The sequence below is a fragment of the Chinchilla lanigera genome, unplaced genomic scaffold (genome assembly GCF_000276665.1).
Source record: "Chinchilla lanigera isolate Chin_1 unplaced genomic scaffold, ChiLan1.0 scaffold00043, whole genome shotgun sequence".
Taxonomy (NCBI): Eukaryota; Metazoa; Chordata; class Mammalia; order Rodentia; family Chinchillidae; genus Chinchilla; species Chinchilla lanigera.
In genome coordinates this window covers 797,388-818,675 of record NW_004955444.1, presented here as the reverse complement: position 1 = coordinate 818,675, position 21,288 = coordinate 797,388, and the positions used below count along the sequence as shown (strand labels likewise).

The 21,288-nt window shown below is 43.4% G+C and overlaps 1 protein-coding gene across 1 annotated transcript in view; it reads right to left on the bottom strand.

Moving 5' to 3' along the window:
• The window catches only part of Znf704 (zinc finger protein 704), a 131,966-nt gene that overhangs the window by 62,127 nt on the left and 48,551 nt on the right, over nucleotides 1–21,288 (bottom strand). The gene's annotated exons all lie outside the window — the stretch shown is intronic.

The window sequence follows — 21,288 nt, the reverse complement described above, 5'->3', positions numbered from 1 at the left end:
GGATCTCATTCTATTAAAAAGCTTTCGTACTTCAAAAGCAATCATCAATAGAGTGAAAAGACAACCCACAGAGTGGGAAAATAGTTTAGCTAACTGTCCATCAGACAAAGGACTTCTATCTAGAACATATAAAGTACTGAAAAAAACTCAGACCCCCCAAATTCAAAGACCCAATCCAGTAACGGGCATCTGAGATGAACACACACATCTAAGATGAAGAAATACAAATGGAAAATAAATACATGAAAATGTTCAACATTGTTGATCATTTGAGAAATGCAAATTAAAACAACACTGAGATTTCATCTCACCTCAGTAAGAATGGCTACTATCAAGAAATCAACCAACAACAAATGCTGGAGGGCTGTGGGGAAAAAAGGAATGCTTCTCCACTGTTGGTGGCAATGTAGACTGGTGCAACCACTTTGGAAATCGGTCTGGAGATTCCTCAAAAGATTAGGATTAGAGGTCCCATTTAACCCAGCCATTCCTCTTCTGGGTATTTTTCCAGAATAATTAAAAACATCATACCACAGTGATAAATGTGCACCCATGTTTACAGCAGCACAATTTGTCATAGCAAAATCTTGGAAACAACCCAAATGCCCATCCACTGAGGAATGCATAAAAAAGATGTGGTATTTTTATACAATAGAGTATTACTCAGCTATAAAGAAAGACGAACTCAAGGCTTTTATAGGTAAATGGATGCAACTAGAGACCATACTCATAAGTGAAATGAATCAGACCTGCATGTGTAAACATCGTATTGTCTCCCTAGTGTAAGAAACTGAAAGAGTAAATAAAACTGAAATTTACAATAGATGCTGTGGAAGGGAAAAAAACTGCTCAATAGGAAAGAACAACTGGGATGAGAGAAAGAAGAAAAGAAAGAAGGGAAATACACACACACACACACACACACACACACACAAGGTAGCTAAGATAATTGTACTACTAATTTCTATTGGTTTATTGAAAGGAATGGTTAATGTTTAACTGTTTGATCAATCTTGCACACCTATCTCTGGTAATCTGCAACTACTCTGAAGATAACAGTAAGTAATACAACAACCACTGTTGATTTCCTATCATCTTGTTTTGAAATTCTGTATTGTTTTTATAGTTTTTGTGGGGTTTTTTGGTCTTTGTTTTTATTATTTTGTTTTTGTTCTTTTCTCTTTAAAATAAAAAAATAGAAAAAAAAAGTAAATAAATAGGGTCTTGGTTAAGTCATTAGATCACCCAGCTGTGCTCGAATTTGTGATTCTCCTGCCTCAGCCTCCCAGAGTGCTGGGATTACAGGCATGAATCACCTTGCCTGGCTAAAAAGATTTTGTTTTTGAGACAGAGTCAGCCTGTGTAGTTCAGGCTGGCCTTGAACTCACGGCAATCCTCCTGCCTCAGGCTCCTGAGTGCTGGGATTACAAGTGTGAGCCATCACACCTGGAAAAGGATAATTCTTAAATTGTCTTGTTACCCGTTTCAAAAATCAATTGACTATAATGGGGAACTCACTTCTAAGATGTTTACTTTTCATGCTGTTGGTTCATGAGTTTACTATCACCTACATCCTGTTTCACAGGTGTTATTGCTAACTGACATTGCTCCACCCCATCTTTGTGCAGATGGTTAAGGCCAGCCCAAATAACAGACGATTTTTACTGCCCTTAAATGTCACCTTTCAAATTCAGGAGGCCATTCCATTAAGTTGAGAGCTCTGGGATGTGGAATCCAAAGTCCCTTCCAGTTATTCCTATCAGCCACGGAATATTTAAGAAGCTGCACCAGGCCACGGAGCTAGGTACTGGTGAATAAGAAAAGGAGCCCGCACTCGTGGGCTGGCATGGAGACGAGAGATACGTACACTAACGGACACGCGATTTCAAATCGCCGTAGGTCGTTTCAGGGAATCCGTTTAATCTCCAACTTCTTCGGTAGCAATTATGCGTTCACTGTCCTCTTAGCAGCCGCTCATTCCTAAATGTCATAAAGACGCCTTTCCGTAAGTGCAGTGCTGTGGGTGGACCCTTTGTGTGACGCCGACAGCAGGGTGACCCTCGCCAGTGCCGCTGAGAAGGAGGGACCACAGGACGGCGGGACCAGGAGCCTCAGTTAGACGCCCTGAATACATGGCAATCCTAAGATGACAACTTCAGTTAATTATGCTGGAGAGAGCTACTTTCTCCCAGATAAACCATCACAACTGTCTGGGGCGTTAGCCCACATTCTCGTATGCATGCTCTTCCTCCCCATAAAGGCAGCTGTCTCGCAGAAGGCTTGCAGAGCCAAAGGAGATGGATCTGAGTTATAAGGAAGTCCTGCTGAAGCTAACAGAAACGAAATGTGCCAGAGGAAAATCTTCCCTGACTTTCTATCCCCTCTCTGCTGAAGGCCCATCAATACTGATGAAAGGTGGGTATGTCCTTAGAGCCTCAAGCAGCACCTGACCTGCAGCATCCAAAAAATATTTGTTGAACAAATGAATGAATCAATAACTATTTCTGCATTACTCAAAACTTTTGCTTCTTTTGTCCAGGAGACATTTTTTCCCCCAAAAGTTCATCTAAATCTCAGGCTTTTTTGTTGTTGTTGCTCAATTTTGTTTTTGCTTTCTATGTGATCAATGAATAACTGACTACTGCCAGGGCTCCAAGGTGGTACTGACAACTGCCAGGAAGCTCCTGGTACCTCCAGGCCAAACTGAACCATTTCAGGAGGTCACTGGGTGCCGAAATGTAAGAACACCTCTGGCAAGTTTTGTTGACGTTCTCTGGTCTGTTTCGTCCTGACTTCACGTATACATGTACACATTATGTTTTCTTCTTTAAGAGGCTGAAAAGTTGGCTAAAATTCTCTCATCAGTTTAGATAAATAAATCACTTTATAAGTGCAATTATGGATAACACACAGGTTGCATGTCAGGCCATATGGGAGATAGCGCCAGGAGGTGGGTAGGGCTAGGCCTGTGATATTTCAGTATAAGTACTTCGTTTAACACAAAATCTCTGTATTGCCACTTATCTTTCTTCTCCGCCATTTTGCTTCCATGCACACAAACAGAAGTCAGATTTAATATTCATCAATTCAACTGATTCCATGGAAACAATAGTGATTTTCTAAGATGAAAAAGAATTATGGATGCACACAGATCATATTTCTTGGCTGCAAAACCCAAAACTTTGACTCATCAAATTTAATTACTCATTAAAACACAGGCTAAACAAGTACGCTCTGCGTTCAGGTACTGATGTCTATCAGATGGGACAGGGAAGGAGATAATGTTGCAAAAGAATAATTCGCTCTCTTTTCTTTATGGCAAAAATACAGGATGTAAGCTGGGTGTGGTGGCACACGCCTGTAATCCCAGCACTCGGGAGGCTGAGGCAGGAGGATTGTTGTGAGTTTGAGACCAGTCTGGGCTACAAAGTGAGCTCAAGGTCAGCCAGAACTGCATAGCGAGACCCTGTCTCAAAAAGACCAAAAAAAAAAAAAAAAACCAGGATGTATTTCTAGAATTGCCATTAATTTATTGCACCCATACAATATGTGGATTAAACTGCCCTCTCCTTTGTTTTCCATAAAACTATCTGAGATGGGTTTTTCACTGCTCCTGAAAGTAAGCATTTTATTCTTTTTCTTATTAGAGGGATCCTGATATCCAATAGGAAGACTGCTGTACTTGGGACAGGCTGCAGAGACCACAGCATGCTGGGATCATATCTCCTGGCAACGACTTATTTATGGCAGCGGTTCTGCTGTGTGGATGACAGTGGCACACTGCTAGGGCCCCTGTGTTGTGCAGTCGGGTTCACTTTTGGGTATGTGGGGCCGTCTGAGAGAATGACAGTCAAGGCAGTGGGTGAGGCCAGAGGTTCCTCAACAGTCTTGCTTGTAAGGCTGGTCTAATCCTACATTCTTCAAACCTCCCTGCACCTTAAATTCCTTGGACAACTTCAAACAATTATGCCCACCCCCATGCAGACTGACTAAATCAGGGCCTCTGGGCTAGAGCTGAGACGGTGGCGTTCTGAGTACTTCCCAGGAGCTTCGGACGAGCAGTAGGGTTAAGAACTGCAGCGTGTATTTGGAGATAACAGCTTCTGGGGACAAGACTGGGGCTTTTGGTCTACTTACTGACCTCTTCGGAAGGGCTCTCTTGACATCACCTAATCTGTTTCACTCTTTATCATAAACGCTAGAGAGAAGAGTACTGAGCAGGCCACCTGACAGACATCTTGCAGTTGTGTGCGTTCAGTTGCACAGGCCTTGGTGCTTTTGGACTGTCTCCAGCACTAAGCATCTCCTTCTGCCCAGCTGCTTTCTGAAGTACTTCTCTCCTTTGCTCGGTCAGAGGGACATGAGGTCACTCAACAAGAAATCAACAACTCATAAAAGGAATCTTAGTTCATCTGAGTCCTTTAACCTGTGGTTCTCCCAAAGACATCCTCCTTTAGGAAGCTGGCATCTGCAGCCCAACATTCAATAACATGAGCATTCTTAGAGACCAAGATCCTGACCGTGCCCAGGAAGCTCGTGGTGTGAGGTCCCGAGCCACAGTAAGAATTTTTGGACAGGTATCTAACCGCCTGTCCAGAAAACTTCTATTAATGTGTTTTGAGTCATTAACCTGTTTTTGTTTATAATGTAGCAATTTCAAGCAAGAAAAGCTACATTTTTGGCATTAGTCTCTGTTCTATATCCTTAAGATTGCACCCCTATTCTTAAAATCTGAAAACAAGAACTCCAGAGTCTATTCAAACTGGGATTACAATATTCATCAGCGTTAATCTACTGAAGGAGCTCTATACTAAATTCCACATGGAAGGCACCTGCTGTCAGAACAGTAAGGGTCGCTCAGTGAGATTTGTTACTTGCTGCTCTTCACCAACGGCTTTCTCCGCTGGCTTGGTTTATCTGCCTCGGGGAAAACTAAGAAAGGCCAATTAAAACACTGCTTAAACTTTATCACACTTCCCTTTCTGAACTGCAAAGACAGTATGTACTCTTTAAATAACTCCAGCATTTAAAGACTTCCTGACACTTTTAGCTAATGGAAAGCCTCTCTGGCAGGGAAAGGTTTGAGTGGAAAAGCCATGTGTGAAACGCCTAACTGCAGTCTGCCCATCACTCTAAGTTGCTGTGTGAACAGCAGGTTATTATTTTTCACGGGGTGATGGCATTCTGCTCTGTCAAAACGCTGCTCCCCCACAGTACCACTTACTCATTTAATCAGGTCTGCTGTTCTTCTGTAACTGTTTACTGGCTCCTACTATGTGCAGGTCTGTGCCAGGCACTGCAGATGCAGTGGGAACTGGAACTGCACTTTGGAAGCAGCGCGACGAAGCGGAGTAGAGACGCTGCGGCCTGCAAACTCAGGTTACGATGTTTTGCTACTTACCCTGTAACTCAGTTTTCTCAATATAAATGAAAACCGTAAGGCCCTCTTCTTAGGGCATCGTAGCATCTGACAGAGAATGTACACAAAGCCTCCACACCCTCCCGCCTCTTCGCCAATCTGAACTAAGGTGCTCTGGATTAGTTTCCGAGATTCTTTCCCATCCACTGCCTGCTTTTCACATCCCTTTCCTGGTACCGTCCTCTTGTTGGAATTATTACCGGTGGCGAGCCATCTGTCGAACTCGCGTTTCTGTCTTTTTCTTTCTGGCTCTAATTTTTAACCGATTCTTCAAACTGTCTCCTAGGCAGTCTTACTACCGTTTAGCGCTCGTCCTCTATCTCCGTCCGGAAGCTAAGCGCCTTCGGTATTTGCACATTATCTGATGAATGAACGAAGGCTAAACCCTTGGCAGGCACTCAAGAGCACCCATGAGCTGATTCCAGCGGGTCTGGCCTTCACTCTCCTCTATCTACAGGGCTTAACTTGCATGTAAATGTTTAAGCTGCATACGTTCACTTTTTTCGAGATAAAGCCTTAGCACATTCAACAAATTCTCAAATGAACCCAAAATGTTGAAGAACTGCTAGTATGTGCCTTTCTGGTCTTTGTTTACACCTTCCAATGATCCGTATGTCTAGAGCTTCCAGTGATTTTTCATCACCTTCTATAAATACCGTTTAGAATTTTATTTATGGTGCTTTCTCTGTCTGAAATGTGCAAACCCCTATCTTGGATTATTAAAATGCTTCAGGGTTACCTCAACTATCATCCTCCAGAAACAAACACGTGACCCTCCCATCAGCTGACACACAGAATTATCTCTGTATTACGCCTCCCAATGCTTTGAACTTGTATTGCTTTGTGACGGTTTACATCATTCTTTCCAATGCCTCACTCTTCCCTGTGTCCATGACCCTTACTAGCTGACAACGTAGTTCCTTCCTCTAGAGGTAGAGCAGTTTCCCTACCACACTGTTGCTGGCGTTGGCCACGCAATTTGCTCCAGCCAGTGAAACTGTGCAGACACAATGGTGTGCCCGTTTTGTCTCTCAGCTTCAAAGGCTTCTGTTTGCTCCTCTTGATCTCTTGCCCTCATTTGTGAAGAACACACCCTGACTAGCTTGCTGTTCCGAGGCGGGTAACAGTCATGGGGAGCAAACCTGAACCCAGTGTGCAGGGCAAAGCCCAGCCCTGCCAAGTTCAGTTCAGATCAGCTGACCCCTGCTGGCCTACACATGAAGGAGGAGAGTACGTAACCCTTGTCTGAACCCACTAAGTTTGGTGTAGTTCGCAATTCAGCATTATTGTGCCAACTGCTAACTGATATAATTTTTGTACAGCTTTTTACTTCAGTTTTCTATGTATAAGGCTGATCCTCATCCCACCTGCAAACTCCTGGGAGGCGGGAGTCACACCATCTTCATCTTTGTGTCCCTTAGTGATTTAGCCTACGTCCTCCATAGAGTGAGCATGCTACACATTTTGATGGCTTCAACCGCATAATTTTCTGTGGGCTAACATTAACAGAAGTTATTAGTTAGTGACATTTTAATTATAAGCAAAGACTACCTCATATGTTCCATGTGGTGGGACCAAAACAATTTGACAAGCTTCCAGAAAATGCTTCCAGAAATGCTTCCAGAAAAGACCAGTAACAGTAACTACTGATTGGTACACAAATAACGATTAGTTACTAGGCCAATAATGGCAGGGTTGCTCTTTTCAAAATGTGACACAGGTCAATTATCATGAAGCTTTAAGGAGCTAGGACAAAGGAGGTAACACCCATTTCTGTAAATAGCAATAGCAGATTTGGGGTTCTACATTCATACTCAGAAGGGCTTCTTATTCCCAAATATCTTCTCTGGAGGCATTTTCTTCCTCTTCACCAAGGATTTCAGACAATTCACGGATGTTTAATGTGGATATTTGTCTCTGACTTTAGGAAATGCGTTAGGAGTTGAGGGTTGGTAGAAAGCAGGTCACTCACAGCTGGCAGAAGTAAGTTATGGAGCACGTAAGCTCAGTAGTTATGAGGACATGCGCGTACTCCAGACCGAGAACTGAATTTGCCTTCCAGCCCTGGATTGGTTTCCACATGACCAACGGTGTGACCAGGAAATCACTGAACTTACATGAAATGGAGAGGAGTGAGACTCATGGAATGCAGTCACTGGCCTACACATGCTGCACATGTCTCATTTCACCTGAATAACGCCATGAGAAAACTGGAGAGCTTTAAAGATGCCAATTTGGCCAAGGTTGCAGAGCTGTTACATGGTAAAACCCAGCTGTAAAGTCAGTGCCGAATCCATACGTTGCCCAGGACCCTGCTGCCTCCCGGGGGAGATTCCTCTGTTTCCCAGTCACGGGGATGCGCCTCCTGGGCTGTCAGCCTGGGCCCAGGCCGACAGGCCCCTTCAGAGAGTCATGCTTCTGCGTCCGCCTGCACTGGAAGTCAGCTCTGCCCTCAGAGTTTCAGGGCTGGGATCATGCGGATTACAGAGGCACGTCCAACTTCCCGCTCACTAATGCGTGCGCACAGGCAATGCACGTCCAACTTCCCGCTCACTAATGCGTGCGCACAGGCAATGCTACCGCGCGAGGTGACGGGCTAGCACAGGCGTCTCCGCCATGTCCTTCCTGCATGAGCCCCCGCCCTGCACTGGTGCAGAATGTTCCATTCATTATTCAGCACGGAGGAGGCTGTGTCTGGGTAAGGACAGGGGTCCATCTCCTGCTGCCTGGTCGTCTTCCATTTCAGCTCAGCAGCTGAAAACCCGCAACAAGAGCTGTGGAAGTCATGGGGGGTGAGGGGGCAAAACTTAACAGAAAGTGTCTCTCGTGTCCCTGGTGGTCAAAGGGGGAAACACGAGGACAAACCGTATTTCCACGGCCCCCACTTTCTCATCTTGTAAGGAAAACTCAAAAGCTGGACCAAAACCCAAAGCCATTTGGAAGGTCAACCAGCAAGGGCCCTCTGGTTAATCTCCTCAATGCAGGTCACTCGGCCAGTCAGGGCAGGGGTTAGCCATCCAGCCAACGGGCCTGGGCAGGGTCGCAGAGCACTCAGGCTGATTTTTCCATGGTGCAGTGAGGTCCATGGAGCAGCACAGCTCCTGGGGTCTCACCCCCTTTGTGCGGCCGCCACCCTTCTTGTCTCACACGCACGCCATATTGTTGCTTGCACCCTCTTCTAGACTGCAAGGGCGCGAAGGCAGAAGCGCTCCTCTGTGCTCACTGCTCTGCCTCCAGGGCGGAGCACGGATCTGGCCTGCAGTAGGCACCCAAGTAGAGATGTGCAGTCTGACTGTTAGACTGGGATACGTTTATTCTGCAATGATATGGCAAGGTTCAGGAGGAACATAAGGGAGCTTGAGATTCCTTCCTACGAAAAAGGAAGAAAATATGCAGGTGCTTATGGTCTGACTGCCGATATAACTGGTCATAGATGCTCTGCAGTATATTGGTATTTATATTGTCTTACTCCTTGATATGCCTGAAGGCATTCAGAAAATTGTTTTTCAAAGATGTAATGAGGTATATATCATTTGGTTAAAAATTTTAATTGGTTAAAAACTTGTTTGGATTTGCTCAAATCAATAGTTTTAATATCAACTTTCAACATGCATAAAGTGATTTATTATGCTAAACTAAGAGGTTCTGGAGACTAAGATGCGTATATCACTTCCTGCTTGTGGTTTCTAAAACTATCACTATTACTTAACACTATGGTTCAGTGGAAGAACTCTCACCACATTTGTGCAGTTTAACCGGTTGACCAGTTAATCAAAAAAGCTTTAGAAAGAAGGAAATCAGCAGAATGCTAAAAATATGCATTTTATGTACTTTATTTTTAATTTAAATGTACTCAAGTCTACCAATTAAGAAGATACATGATCTTGAGCAAGTTACTTTATTTCTATCTCAATTCTCTCATCTATAAAATGTGAATGAAAACATATTTACTTCATGGGGGCTCTTGTGAGGAATAAAAAATGAATATAGGCAAATCAGTTAGGACTGGTCCTGGCACATGATAACCTCTCAATATGTGAATCCCTGCATAAATTATGAGTTGTGTAAAACATTTAGACGTGATTTAAAGTGAAATAAGAACTAAGTCACTTGCCAAGAACAGGTGCGTAACCCTTAGCATCTGAACAACTTTTCATCTTCTGCAGTGTTTGCAGCACTCTGTCTGCCGTCAATTCTTAAAGCAACTTGCCTTTTCCAAAGCAATCAACTTAGTTCGTAAAGAAATAATTCATTTTTATATCGCTTCACTTGTAAGTACACTTTCTACAGCGTTTGCTTCCTACAGCTCATTTGAGAATATATTACTCTTGGAACGAGTGAGTTCCTTGTCTGCATCTCCAAACCGCCTTCTTCTACTTTTTAAAAAAGGCAGCCTTTCATCCATCCCGCTGCGAGTCACCGCAACACAGCAAGACCCTCAGAGTAGCAACCAAGGAGCAATTAGGAAAAACCAGTGTTGGTGTTTACAAAGTGAATGGCCCGAAACATCGGATAAAAATCATTCTTTCACAATTCAAGTAGTTTCCAAATCTTTGGCCTCACACAAATTGAAGGAAAACCTCACCAAGTTAGAATGCTAGAAATAGCATGTGATGACCCAGTGCTGTGTGGTATTTGGCATGTACCGCTCGTGCAAGTATTCAAATAACTGACTGATAGTGACACAAGCAAGCACCTCCCATTCCCATCTTCCTATGTGCACAGGTATTCTTTCTTTCTGTTACACCCACAAAAAAAGCAAGCAGGAACAAAACTGATGCTGAAGGGTGTCTCCTTTCAGGAACACACTGTATTTAACCATAGATAAATGAATTTTTAAAAGCCCTTTAACCTCATTAAAAGATGTGGTCTTAAAAATTTTTATATTTACTTGCCAAAATTATAATGACTATATATGGTGGGTTGATCACTATGTGTAATAGTGAGAATAACTCATACTTGAAAAGCCTACAGTAGTCAGAATCATATGGTCAAAAAGTGCAAAATATCTGAATTTATAAATATGTTTTGTTTTAGAGAAGTATGATAGAAAGAATAATAAAAAATAAATATATCAGGATAAAGTTTTGTAGAGAAGGTGGAATAGAAAATGAATTGAAAAGAAAAGTAAGATGGATGTGGTGCTGCACACCTATAATCCCAGCACTTGGGAGGCTGAAGCAGGAGGATTGCTGCAAGTTAAGTTCAAGACCAGCTTATGCTACAAAGTGAGTTCAAAGACAGTCTGAACTGCATAGTGAAACCTTGTCTCAAAAAAGAAAAAAAAAAAAAGAAAGGAAAGAAAAGAAGAAAAAAGTAAAATTTCTGCCAGTTGAAAAGAAGTTTGTTGTGGGCTAAGGATATAGCTCAGTGGCACAGTGCCTGCCTGGCAAGCACGAGCTTGTGAGATCGATTCCTGGTGCCAAAGAAAAAAACAGTGATGATGGTGGATATTCCATTTCTTTGGTATTTAGATTCCCGTGTCTGCTTTAAAGACGACGCTGTAATTTTTTAAATAAAAATATCAATTACACTCATTGCAACTATCTAGACTTATCATGTAAACTTTAAAATGTGGGAGAGGGTGCACTGTTTTCTCAGTTCTTGAGGGGTTAGGCATTGGAAGGACAAATACTGCTGGCTGACCGATGCTCACTGTCACGGAGTTCGAAAGGCCTCCCTCCTCACCGGCGATTATGAGTGAGACGCTGCTTGGAAGCGGCTCACATACTGCTTCTCAGCAGCTTTCACATTCTGGAACCATCCGCAGGCTCTTGAGACCTGCGTTATCATGAAGCAAGTAAATAAAAATGGTGTTGCTGTGCAAATTCCTAGAAGGAATTACTTTTCAACAATAAGGCATCATCAATATTTATCTGACGATACTGGAATTTTTGTGATTTTTTTTCTTCTCTGACTCTCAAAGTTTAGTGACTATATTTATTGCGTCTGTAATAAATCTAGGTGAAGGTACTGAATGCAATCAGAAAAGGGAGCCATAGGTGGTGTCAACCGTCAGATAAAACCAGTTCCGAATGCAGAAGAGCAAGGTCATGCTAACGACGCACTATTCCTTTCACAAGCTGATGCTGGGTCTGAGGTCACTCAACCACATGCTTTTTCTTTAGTTTACTTGTGACAAACACATTAGCTGCAAAACAGCACCCCCTCAACCCCTATTTTAGTTTTATGTGCTCCCCTGGCTAGTTCCATCCATTACCTGCCTTGAACTCTCAGCGCTCACTGAGGAGCCCTCACGCGGCTCTCCCTCCAGACCTTCTACAGCTGCTCCTGCCTGCCATTAGCGAGACCTTCGTTAAACGGTCGTACAAGCCAGAAACCAAGGGTCCGTCTAGGTCTCCCGCCTCATCTTTACCTTCACGCCAGTCAAGACCAAGTCCCGCCGATCTGACCTGAGCAATAACCCCAACGTTCCCTCTCCCACTCTCATTTTTCAACACCACCGCTGGGCGTTGAACCAAACGACACTCTCTTCGCCGGCCGCCACCAGTGCTATAGCTCCTCACACAGCACTCACTTCAAGCTGGGCGAGGCGCGCCAGGCCGGTTCCGAAACATTTGCAGCTGACCTTCACTGCTTCTCGTTTACATTCCCATTCCCAAGTTCGGCTGACGAAGCCCTTCACGATCTGCATCTGCTCAGTGTCTACGGTTCGATCCTTCCCACCCCTTCGCCCCAGTGCAAATGCTAAAATCCGAGGATTCTCGGAATAAGACATGATGTTTGTGTTCCACAGTGCTATGCAGACCCGCATCACTCACTGAAGCGTGCAGTGCTGATGTGTTCTGTGAGAGGTCCCAGAGGCACAGCGCCACGTGGCTGCAGGGTGAAGAGAGGTCCTGGGATGGCGTCCTGGGAAAGTCGCCCTGGGAGGGTTTCTTCGGGTTAGAATTACCAGACGAAACCCAGGACGCCCAGATAAATTTGAATTGAAGATAAACAACGAAATTTTTGTCTAAGCATATTCTATACAATATTTGGGGCATACATTAAAAATCTACAATTGTTTCTGGGAAATTCAAACTTAACTAGGCCTTCTAAATTTTTATTTACTAAATTCAGCAATCCCACCTTAAGTGTATGGACAGCTTGGGAGCAAGAACAGGGCAAGGAAAGGAGAACGGCAAGTCATCCGCCGTGGCTGGCATACAGGTGTACGGGCTGGGGGAGAGGAGGCGAAGGCAAATACTGCTAGGAAGGTAGTCGGATCCCCCGCACACAAGCTCCTGAACGACCTTGATTTGCCACGGGAGAATGTGATGTCATCTTTCCAACTTACATCCAACAATGAAGAGAGACAGCATCTTCCATGAAATCAGAGTGGACACGTACACTTTTACGACCTGCCTCCTGTCTCCCTGGAGTCTCACTGAGACATCAGTCCCACACACATCTGGAGTCATACAGAGCTTGTCCGACAGTGGAAAAAGATGCCTTCTTGTAAAAGTTAAATTACATGTTCACACTTAAGAATAGTTATTGTCAATACTGGACCTTAAAATTTTTTCCTAAACAAATTTCCAGTGCACATTAACGGCCTACAAGCATTAAATCTAAGCAAAACAAGCCAACGAATATCTACAACAGGAAATAAACCAGCAGACTGTGAACTTGCTTATGTGCTATGCACTGATTTAAACAGCTTTAAGATCATTTAAATAAAGAGCACATCAAAACACTGGCCATCGGAATCACAGATAGAAAATTAATGGTTAAAAAGTTAACACGCATTTATTATTTATTCATTACCCTCACCAGTACAAACCTCTTACTTTTAAACAAATCATTCAGATTAACAATAGAAACAAAGTAGCAATTTTGTTTTATCCTACTGCATAAATGTAATGTTATGCTTTTAAAAATCAATTTGAAATTCAGCCTTAAAAAGGAAAAATTCACATGACATATGTGTTCATAAATCCCTTCCATAAAAAAATTTAAGCACTGAAGAATATATCTGTGAGTTTTTTTAAAAAGTTGTAAAAAGACATTTTTGAGCACGTGGGGACACTAAAGGTGGACTGGACATTGGATGATAATAAGGAACTACTTTAGTATCCTGGGGTGTCATCATAACTCTGGGTAAGTTCAAAATAAATTCTTTTAAAGGTACACACACAAGTATTACGAACACACTGGCATAATAGCTGGGATGTGCTCTTAAAATATTCCACTTTTTTAAAGACAGTAAGGAGTAGATGAAACAAAGGCAGCAAAATGCTGACTGTGAAGTGGGCTGATGGGCTATATGGAGCTTCAGTATGTGACTCAGTATATGTTTGAAAATTTCCATAATAAAAAGTAAAACAAAAGCTTTTTTTATGAGTGAATAATTTCCCTGAAAACACAGCATATGGTGCTTCTACATCCTCCCTCCAATTCCTGGTAAAACAGACACACACTTTCTATAAAAGTTATTAAAGCAGTTGAACAGTTTCATATTAATGATCATTTATTGAGGACATTTGGTGGACTAAATAATTACTACATAATAGCCATTTAATGTCTGCAATAATCTTTAGACTGAAGCTTGACTATAATCCCCATTTTACAGATAGAGAAGCTAAGGCTTAGAGAGACGATCCAATTCTTACAAATGTCATAAAAATAGTACCCGTATCTATGGTGGGATCCAGGCTCAGGCTGCCTGACTTCAATCACTACCAATACTGCTAGGTAAAATGACAAGAGTATAAATAAAGATATGCATCATACATACTGTAAAGAAAAGAATGTAGAAAATTGCTCACATATTTCTCCCTTGCCACAGCTATGTGGCTCAGAGTCAGACCTGTGATCAGCTCAGTCCCAGCACCGGTTCAGTCACAGATCAAGCTGTTATTTACGTAGAAGAGGGGAAAGCTACTGCTCTCAGACAAAGGAGAAGCACAGAGAACCAACAGAAGTCGCTTTCCATTGACAAGAGCAGTTCTGCAACTGATTTTTGTTAATACTGTAATACGAATGACCAAATGCAGTTTGCTTTTTTCTTTTTTAAATGCCTTCTGATCCTCGTTATATTTTGCAGGAGTTTGCTTTGGGTTTTAAATAATTCATCATGCCGTGCCTCCTGTTTGGCACAGGCGGGGCGGGGGGGGCGAGGGAGAGGCGAGCTTGGAGGACGCACATCTCCCAAGTGAGGAGCTGGTGCAGCTGCAGCCCCGCGAGACCCCGCCCCGATGAGCTCATCCCTTGGCAGTGCAAATTAGGATGACATAATGTTTCTGGAGAGCTCCTTCCAGCCCACTGCAGCAGGAGCGCTCTTGCTTTTCCTGAGCACAGGAAAAATTAGCATCAGTATTTCTAGCTGTTCCTGAGGAAATGGCATTTTATTCAAGGGCGTCCTGGGATACATAACACATTGCTGCCTCTTACTATCCGCTCCTGTGCAAGAAAACACAGCTTATCAGTAAATAAGTCACTGAAAACTGCACTTACCAGGCTATGAAGGCAACCAGCGTTCCTCAAAAACAGGGTCCAATCCTAACGCTGAGACACAGTCTCTGTGTTTTCTCAGTTTTTTTTTTTTTTTTAGTTTAAGAGTACAAAAGTCACCAGAGCAACACTGTTAAGTAATAGTAACAATATCAGTTCTTTAACTCTTGTCTTATGCTAGGAGCTATGCTAAATGTTTCACGTGTTATTTAATTGAATCTGTATTACAACCCTATAAAGTAGGCATTTCCATTTCCACACATGTACACAGAGGCACACTGGACCAGAGAGGGAGGTCATCTGCTCAAGGTCACACAGCAGTTATTGGCAATGTCAGTACGACACTGCTTCTTAGCCAAAACTGTTGATCACTGCCCTGCACTGTTCCACAGGCCACACGGCTGTGGTACAGCTCTCAAGGGTGCACACACTGCTTAACTCTCAAAATAAAACACAGGAGAGGACTGTTTTGACCAAAAACCCCATAAACAATCAAAGCCAGGACAACCTCTGTGTCTGGGGTTCCCTCCCTCCTGAGGCACTCCACTCTGCAAAGCATGAGGGGGACGGTGCACACTCAAGGGTGGCCGTGAGCTGGGCACTGTGCGTGGGCCAATCACAGGAGCCCCCAGGGCCGCTGTCATCATCCCTGCTTGATGGACGACAGCCCAAGAAGTGAAGCAACTTGCTGAAAGACACAGAGTAACTAACGGGCAGCCCGGGGTTTGCCGCCAGGGCCGTTCACCTCTGTTATTTCCGAAGCACCGTAAAACACGCCAAGATTTTCGAGTCACAGATCCGGGTTTAAATTACGGCTCCCAGTCTTACTCTATAACCTGGACAGCTTCCTGGGGCCCGGCCCCGCATCTGTGAAATGGGACTGTTCACGGACACAGCGACAAGGACAGTCAGTGGGACACAAATGCAGCAGTCTCTGCAGGGGCAATTACGAAACGCTAGTTTTTTCTTTTTTCCTTCTGTGAACAGACACCACCATTGTGAGGACATTTAAGGAAACATGAGAGGAAATGGAAGCACCTACGGTTTTCATCACCTTCTCCGAACTCCTCGAATACCTTTGTTAAACCATCTGAACCCGGGGTTTGGGGAAAGTTAATGAAGGAAAGAAAAGGACAGGAAGAAAAACTGGGATGGTGATGATGGACAGGGGAGAAAGAGAGAGGGGGAGGGAGGGAGGACAGAGACAGTGGGCTGAAGGCTACGGAAGGGAACCACGTGGCAAAGCGGGCGAGGGATCAGGAGGATCTGGGTAGAAGCTCGGCGGCCTCAGCGAACAGGTGGTAACGCACTCCTCACTGGGTCACCGGAGGCCCAAGGGAGCTGAGGCGCAGTTCTGAACCCAGCGCCCCTTACGCAGGAGGAGCTCAACACAGAGCGGGCCTGGAGGCTCAGGACGGGCCTGGAGTCCCTTCTGCTGCATCCGCAGCCTGCATCTTCCTTTGACTCACACGATGATCCCGCCGCTGCATCTCTGTGGACTCTGTAAAGATTCCGCACCAAGACCCACTTTACTCCTGACCTGCTCTCTCCAGCGTTTTGGTTCCAACACTGGTTGCTGTCTAGGGTGAGGCAGTCTAGTTGGCAGGTATCTGAGTAGTAGCCCTGATGATCAAAAACGCAGTCAAAGCTCTGGAGGATTCCAACTGGACACAGAATCCACCCTTTGTGTGTGAAAGCGAGGCAGATTAGGTGTCATAAAACCTCACCCACGGACAGCAGAGGCTGGATCAAATTTCTGATCAGCCTTACGGAGTCACCTAGATGTGCACCTCTTATGCGTGCCTGCTTTCAGCCCATGAGCCTCTATGTCCAACCCTTACTTATGAAACACATGGGGCAACTTGGTATGAACACACCGAAGTCCACACCACAGGGTGCCAGAAATAGACCATACCGGGGGACATGCCACTGGGGCACTAATAAAGGGACTTTAAACCTCAGTCACAAGGCAAGGAAGTCGATTTTAAAATGTAATTCCTATGAAACCATTTCTTCTCTTACGCTTAAAAGGAGAAACACATATGAATCCAGAAAATATTATCTGTACATCCTGTGACTATATCTAAATCATGCTGTATGGTTTAACAACCTTCACAAGTACTTGTGGACTTTGTTCATTGTGGACCTATGTGATGAAGTGTAATAATTACCAGTAATAATATACTTTTTGGGAAAAGAGATTGTTTTCAAACCGTGAAAGCATCTTCTTTCTCACCTCGTAAAACCACATCTTTGATCAAAACCACACTGAGATTTCATTTCACCATAGAAAGAATGGCTGTCATCAAGAGATCGAGCAATAACAACTGCTGGCAGGGCTTGGAGGAGGGAAGGAACCCTTTTCCATTGTTGGTGGGAGTGCAGACTGGTTACAACAACTATGGAAATCAGTATGGAGATTTCAAAAAATAACTCCTAAAAATAGAGATTCCATTGACCCAGCTTTTCTCCTCCTAGGTGTCTTCTCAAGAATTAAAGACATACTACAGTGAGTTACGAATACCCATGTTTACAGCAATACAATTCATACTAGCTAAATCTAGGAAACAGCTATATGTATATTAACAGATGAATAGATAAAATGTATTTATATACAATGGAGTACTACTCTGCCATAAAGGATAAACTTGAGTCGTCTTTAGGAAAATGGATGCACCTTGAGACCATAATATTCAGTGAAGCAAATCAGACACACAAGCTTAAATATTATGTGGTTTCTCTTATATGAAATACTCAATAGATAAGTGAAGTGCAAAATAGGCAGATAATAGAAAAAGAGAAAAAAGGTGACTCAGCATGGACAAAGTATCTAAAACTATACCTTGATTTAGTATGATTGTCTTATATGTTTTATACGTTTTACGGTCTGTTAGTCTAATCTGGATATCTGATAATCTACCTTATAAGGACTTACACATAAATGAATCTGATGCTGGCAAAATAAAAGAGTGGTGAAGGGAAGGGGAAAAAGAATTGAGATGTGTTACATACACGTACCAGTTCCCACAGAGAATGTAATCGTAGGTACTGCAACTGTGTACTAATAAAAATTAACACCTTTAAAAAGAAAAATTAAAAACCCTACATCTTTGCAGATGACATTACTTCTGAACCTTTGCCCTGGCATAGTAAAGCTGGCGGTTTACACCCTGGAGAAGTCAGTCCCTGTAACGGAAAGGAAGCCACTTGAACAACGTGAGTCAACTCTGTTACACATTAGGAAACGTGGGGATGCCTCACACGCTCGGCTTCTGATTAAATGTAGAAGAAATAAATGTAATCATACAACTGGAGAACTGGAACTGACTTAAGGTACTCGTTTACAAGGCTTTTATAGTTGAAGAAAAACAAACTCATTTCATCTTTTTTTAACGTAACCATTATTTAATCATTGAAACAATCTCTAAAAGCACGTGTTTTACAAATAGAGGTAAGTATACAAAAGATGAACGCACACATCCAAAGCCATGTAGTTTCAGGGCTAATTCCTTGCTACCCCACCCCCATTGATCAGACACGTCCTGTAAGCGGCACTTGGGCACTATGGAAGCGTAAAGTGTGGACCCTGTCACTAGCAGTTTTGACTATGATGATCCAGGATCTCGGGTCAAGGCATCCTATATGGCACTGCCCGGCTGTGCTCTGGTTTCTGGTCAGGACACCTCAGGTACTTCGCTTCCTGCCGTCCCCGTCTCAGCTGTCCGTCACTCCACAGAATTCTGAGAAACAGCTTTTTCCTGGAGAAACTCCTCTCTTCCATGCTTCCTGCCAGTTGTGAGTCTCAAAGTAAGTGGTAGGACAGCCCTGACTGAAGGCCAAGATCTCCGAACGACAGTTCTGGCATCTGACCGTGTTTTCCTGGCCTGGCAAGCAGGTTGTCTGGATATAGAGTCCCTGAACCTTCTGAAGTGGCACCTTCTCAGTGCTTTCCTCCACAAGTCCACCAAGGATGTAAACTTTGTTTAGACCAACACCTTCAAGAACATGTTCTAAGTCAAAAGGGTTTCTGGGGGAAATGAACTAAGACAGTCTTTTACGTCTAAAAACCCACGAAGGGACTGTCAGTTCTGAACCCAGTGAGGCACGTCCAAAAGGGCCCGTGAGATTTTGTTTGAACCATGCAACCCTTGGATCCGTTCAGCCAGCCTACTCGTTTGTTTGACATGTGGTGGGTCATATTCTAATCAGCACACAGGCTTGGTCCTGAGTAGTCGGCCTCTGCAAGTTTCTCTCTGGTGGAGGCTTCTAGGAAATGCTTGCTGTGCGGGATGGAGGTGCCCAGATCTTCCACATGATGGGCATTTGTTCTTTTTCTTTCTTTTGCTCTTCTTTGTTGCAACTATGTTTTTCCAAGGCTTCTGCTTCCTTTGGACATTTTTTGAGCACTGTGCTGCACTACCTGTGGGGAGAGTCTCTCCGTCTTAGCACTGCCATTCCACACTGGCCTGCAGGAGCTGCAAGCTTTCAGAGAATCCATCTTCGTCCATGTCCTCCAGGATACCTTCCTGCCCCTGCAGCACCGGTGACTGTGCTCTGAGTGCGCCCAACTTCCAGTCCACGTGCCTACTCCTCAAGAATTCTTCCAGGTTTCTGGTGATGTACAAGAATCAGTTTCTTCTGCAGGTGTAGAACACCTTGCCCGTTACGCACGATGGGATCTGAATTCAGTTCCTAGCACTGATCCTGTTGTCTCATGCAGCAGTGGTGGTGCACATCTCTGACCATTTTTTACATGAAAGAGGCCAGTTGTGTTAGTCAGCTTTCTGTCAGTGTAAAAAAATAGCTAAGCTAATCTTATAAGAGAAAAGATGTATTTCAGCTCATAATTTTGGATGTTCTAGTCTCTGACCAGTTAGCTCCATGACCTCGGGCTGTGGTGAGGGAGCGCATCATGGTAGGAGCGCAGAGTGGAGCAAAACTCTCCTTAGGGCCAGGAGCAAAGAGGAAGAGGAAGTACATCCCTCATGGGTAGGCTATCCCACACGGGTAGGCTATCCCACACGGGTAGGCTATCCCACTAGGGTAGGATATCCCTCATGGGTAGGCTATCCCTCATGGGTAGGATATCCCTCACGGGTAGGATATCACGACTCACGGACCACCAGACTGGTCTCCCACCATACAACCCCATGCTAGGAACTAAGTCTTTAGCAGAGCAGCCTTTGGGGGACATCTGACGTCCAAACTCAGTCTCAGAGAAGGTGAATTTAATCTAAGGCTGCCACCAAATTGACATTTGAAGCTAGAATGGCTGTGTGGCCCTATCTGTTGTGGATAAGAACCAGGTTCCATCTCTAAATGCATAGCATCTCTGTTTCATAGCCCATACCAACATTTAGGGACTCTGTCAACCGAAATTTGCATTGGCAAATCCCATTACTTCCAATACTTGCCATCTAGAAACAGTGAAAGGAAAACTGGCAATTTCTCTCCACAAAAGAGTCAGATAAATATAAAGTTAACTCCTGCTGATAAAGTTTGATCGAAAATGGTTGTTTTGCTTATTCAGATATACAATTATCAATGTTAAAAACACCCTATCAAGGTTTGGATTACATAATGATGTATTTAACCCCAATATCATAAACACATCATAGCATTAAAAAAGATACAAGATACTGAATACTTCAAAATCATTTTTACGACTTTCAACTGTCACTGCTTTCTATCTGTATGAAAGTACCCGACAGGAATAGTTGAGTGCTAAATCAAATTAAGTTAATTTGAATTTTAGTCTTTGTTATAATGTACATTTCCCCTTTTTATAGTGTTTAAGGCTGATCCAAAATTGGTTACTAGGGACTAAAACAATTAGGAATGAAACTTACTGCAAAAATCTCACTCCATATTAAGGTAGGACTTTTCCAAAAACATAAAAATGAACAGCCCTGTTCACACCAGTAATAATGTCTTCAGGGGCTAAAATACTTTTTGTTGTTGTCCCTACGTTGTTTATTTTTTTCAGAGAAAATGATTTTCATCGGTACATTTTAGATATATATAATGATCACATTCATGGTAGGGAGTCTGTGCCTGTACATGATATATAAGTTGATTCATTTTTTCCCATTCCCCTACCCTTACTTCAACTCTTCTCCTTATTTACAAAAGCTTTGCTTCCATTTCTTCCTTCTTTTCTCATTTTTTCCCCTTCCTTTCCCCCTCCACCTCCCTTGTTCTCCTTCCTGTTTCAGTATCTTTTATACATTTTGGTCCTTATTTGCACTTTTAGTTTCTCACATCAGAAACAACACAGTATTTATTTACACATGAGTATCTGACCAGGGGTTAATCAATTATATCTGGATACTATGGGAGAGACTACAGTTTTGCATTGTCTTTTATCCTGGTTGGAATTAACAGGGCTTCTTGAATTTGTGCCTTTGTATCTT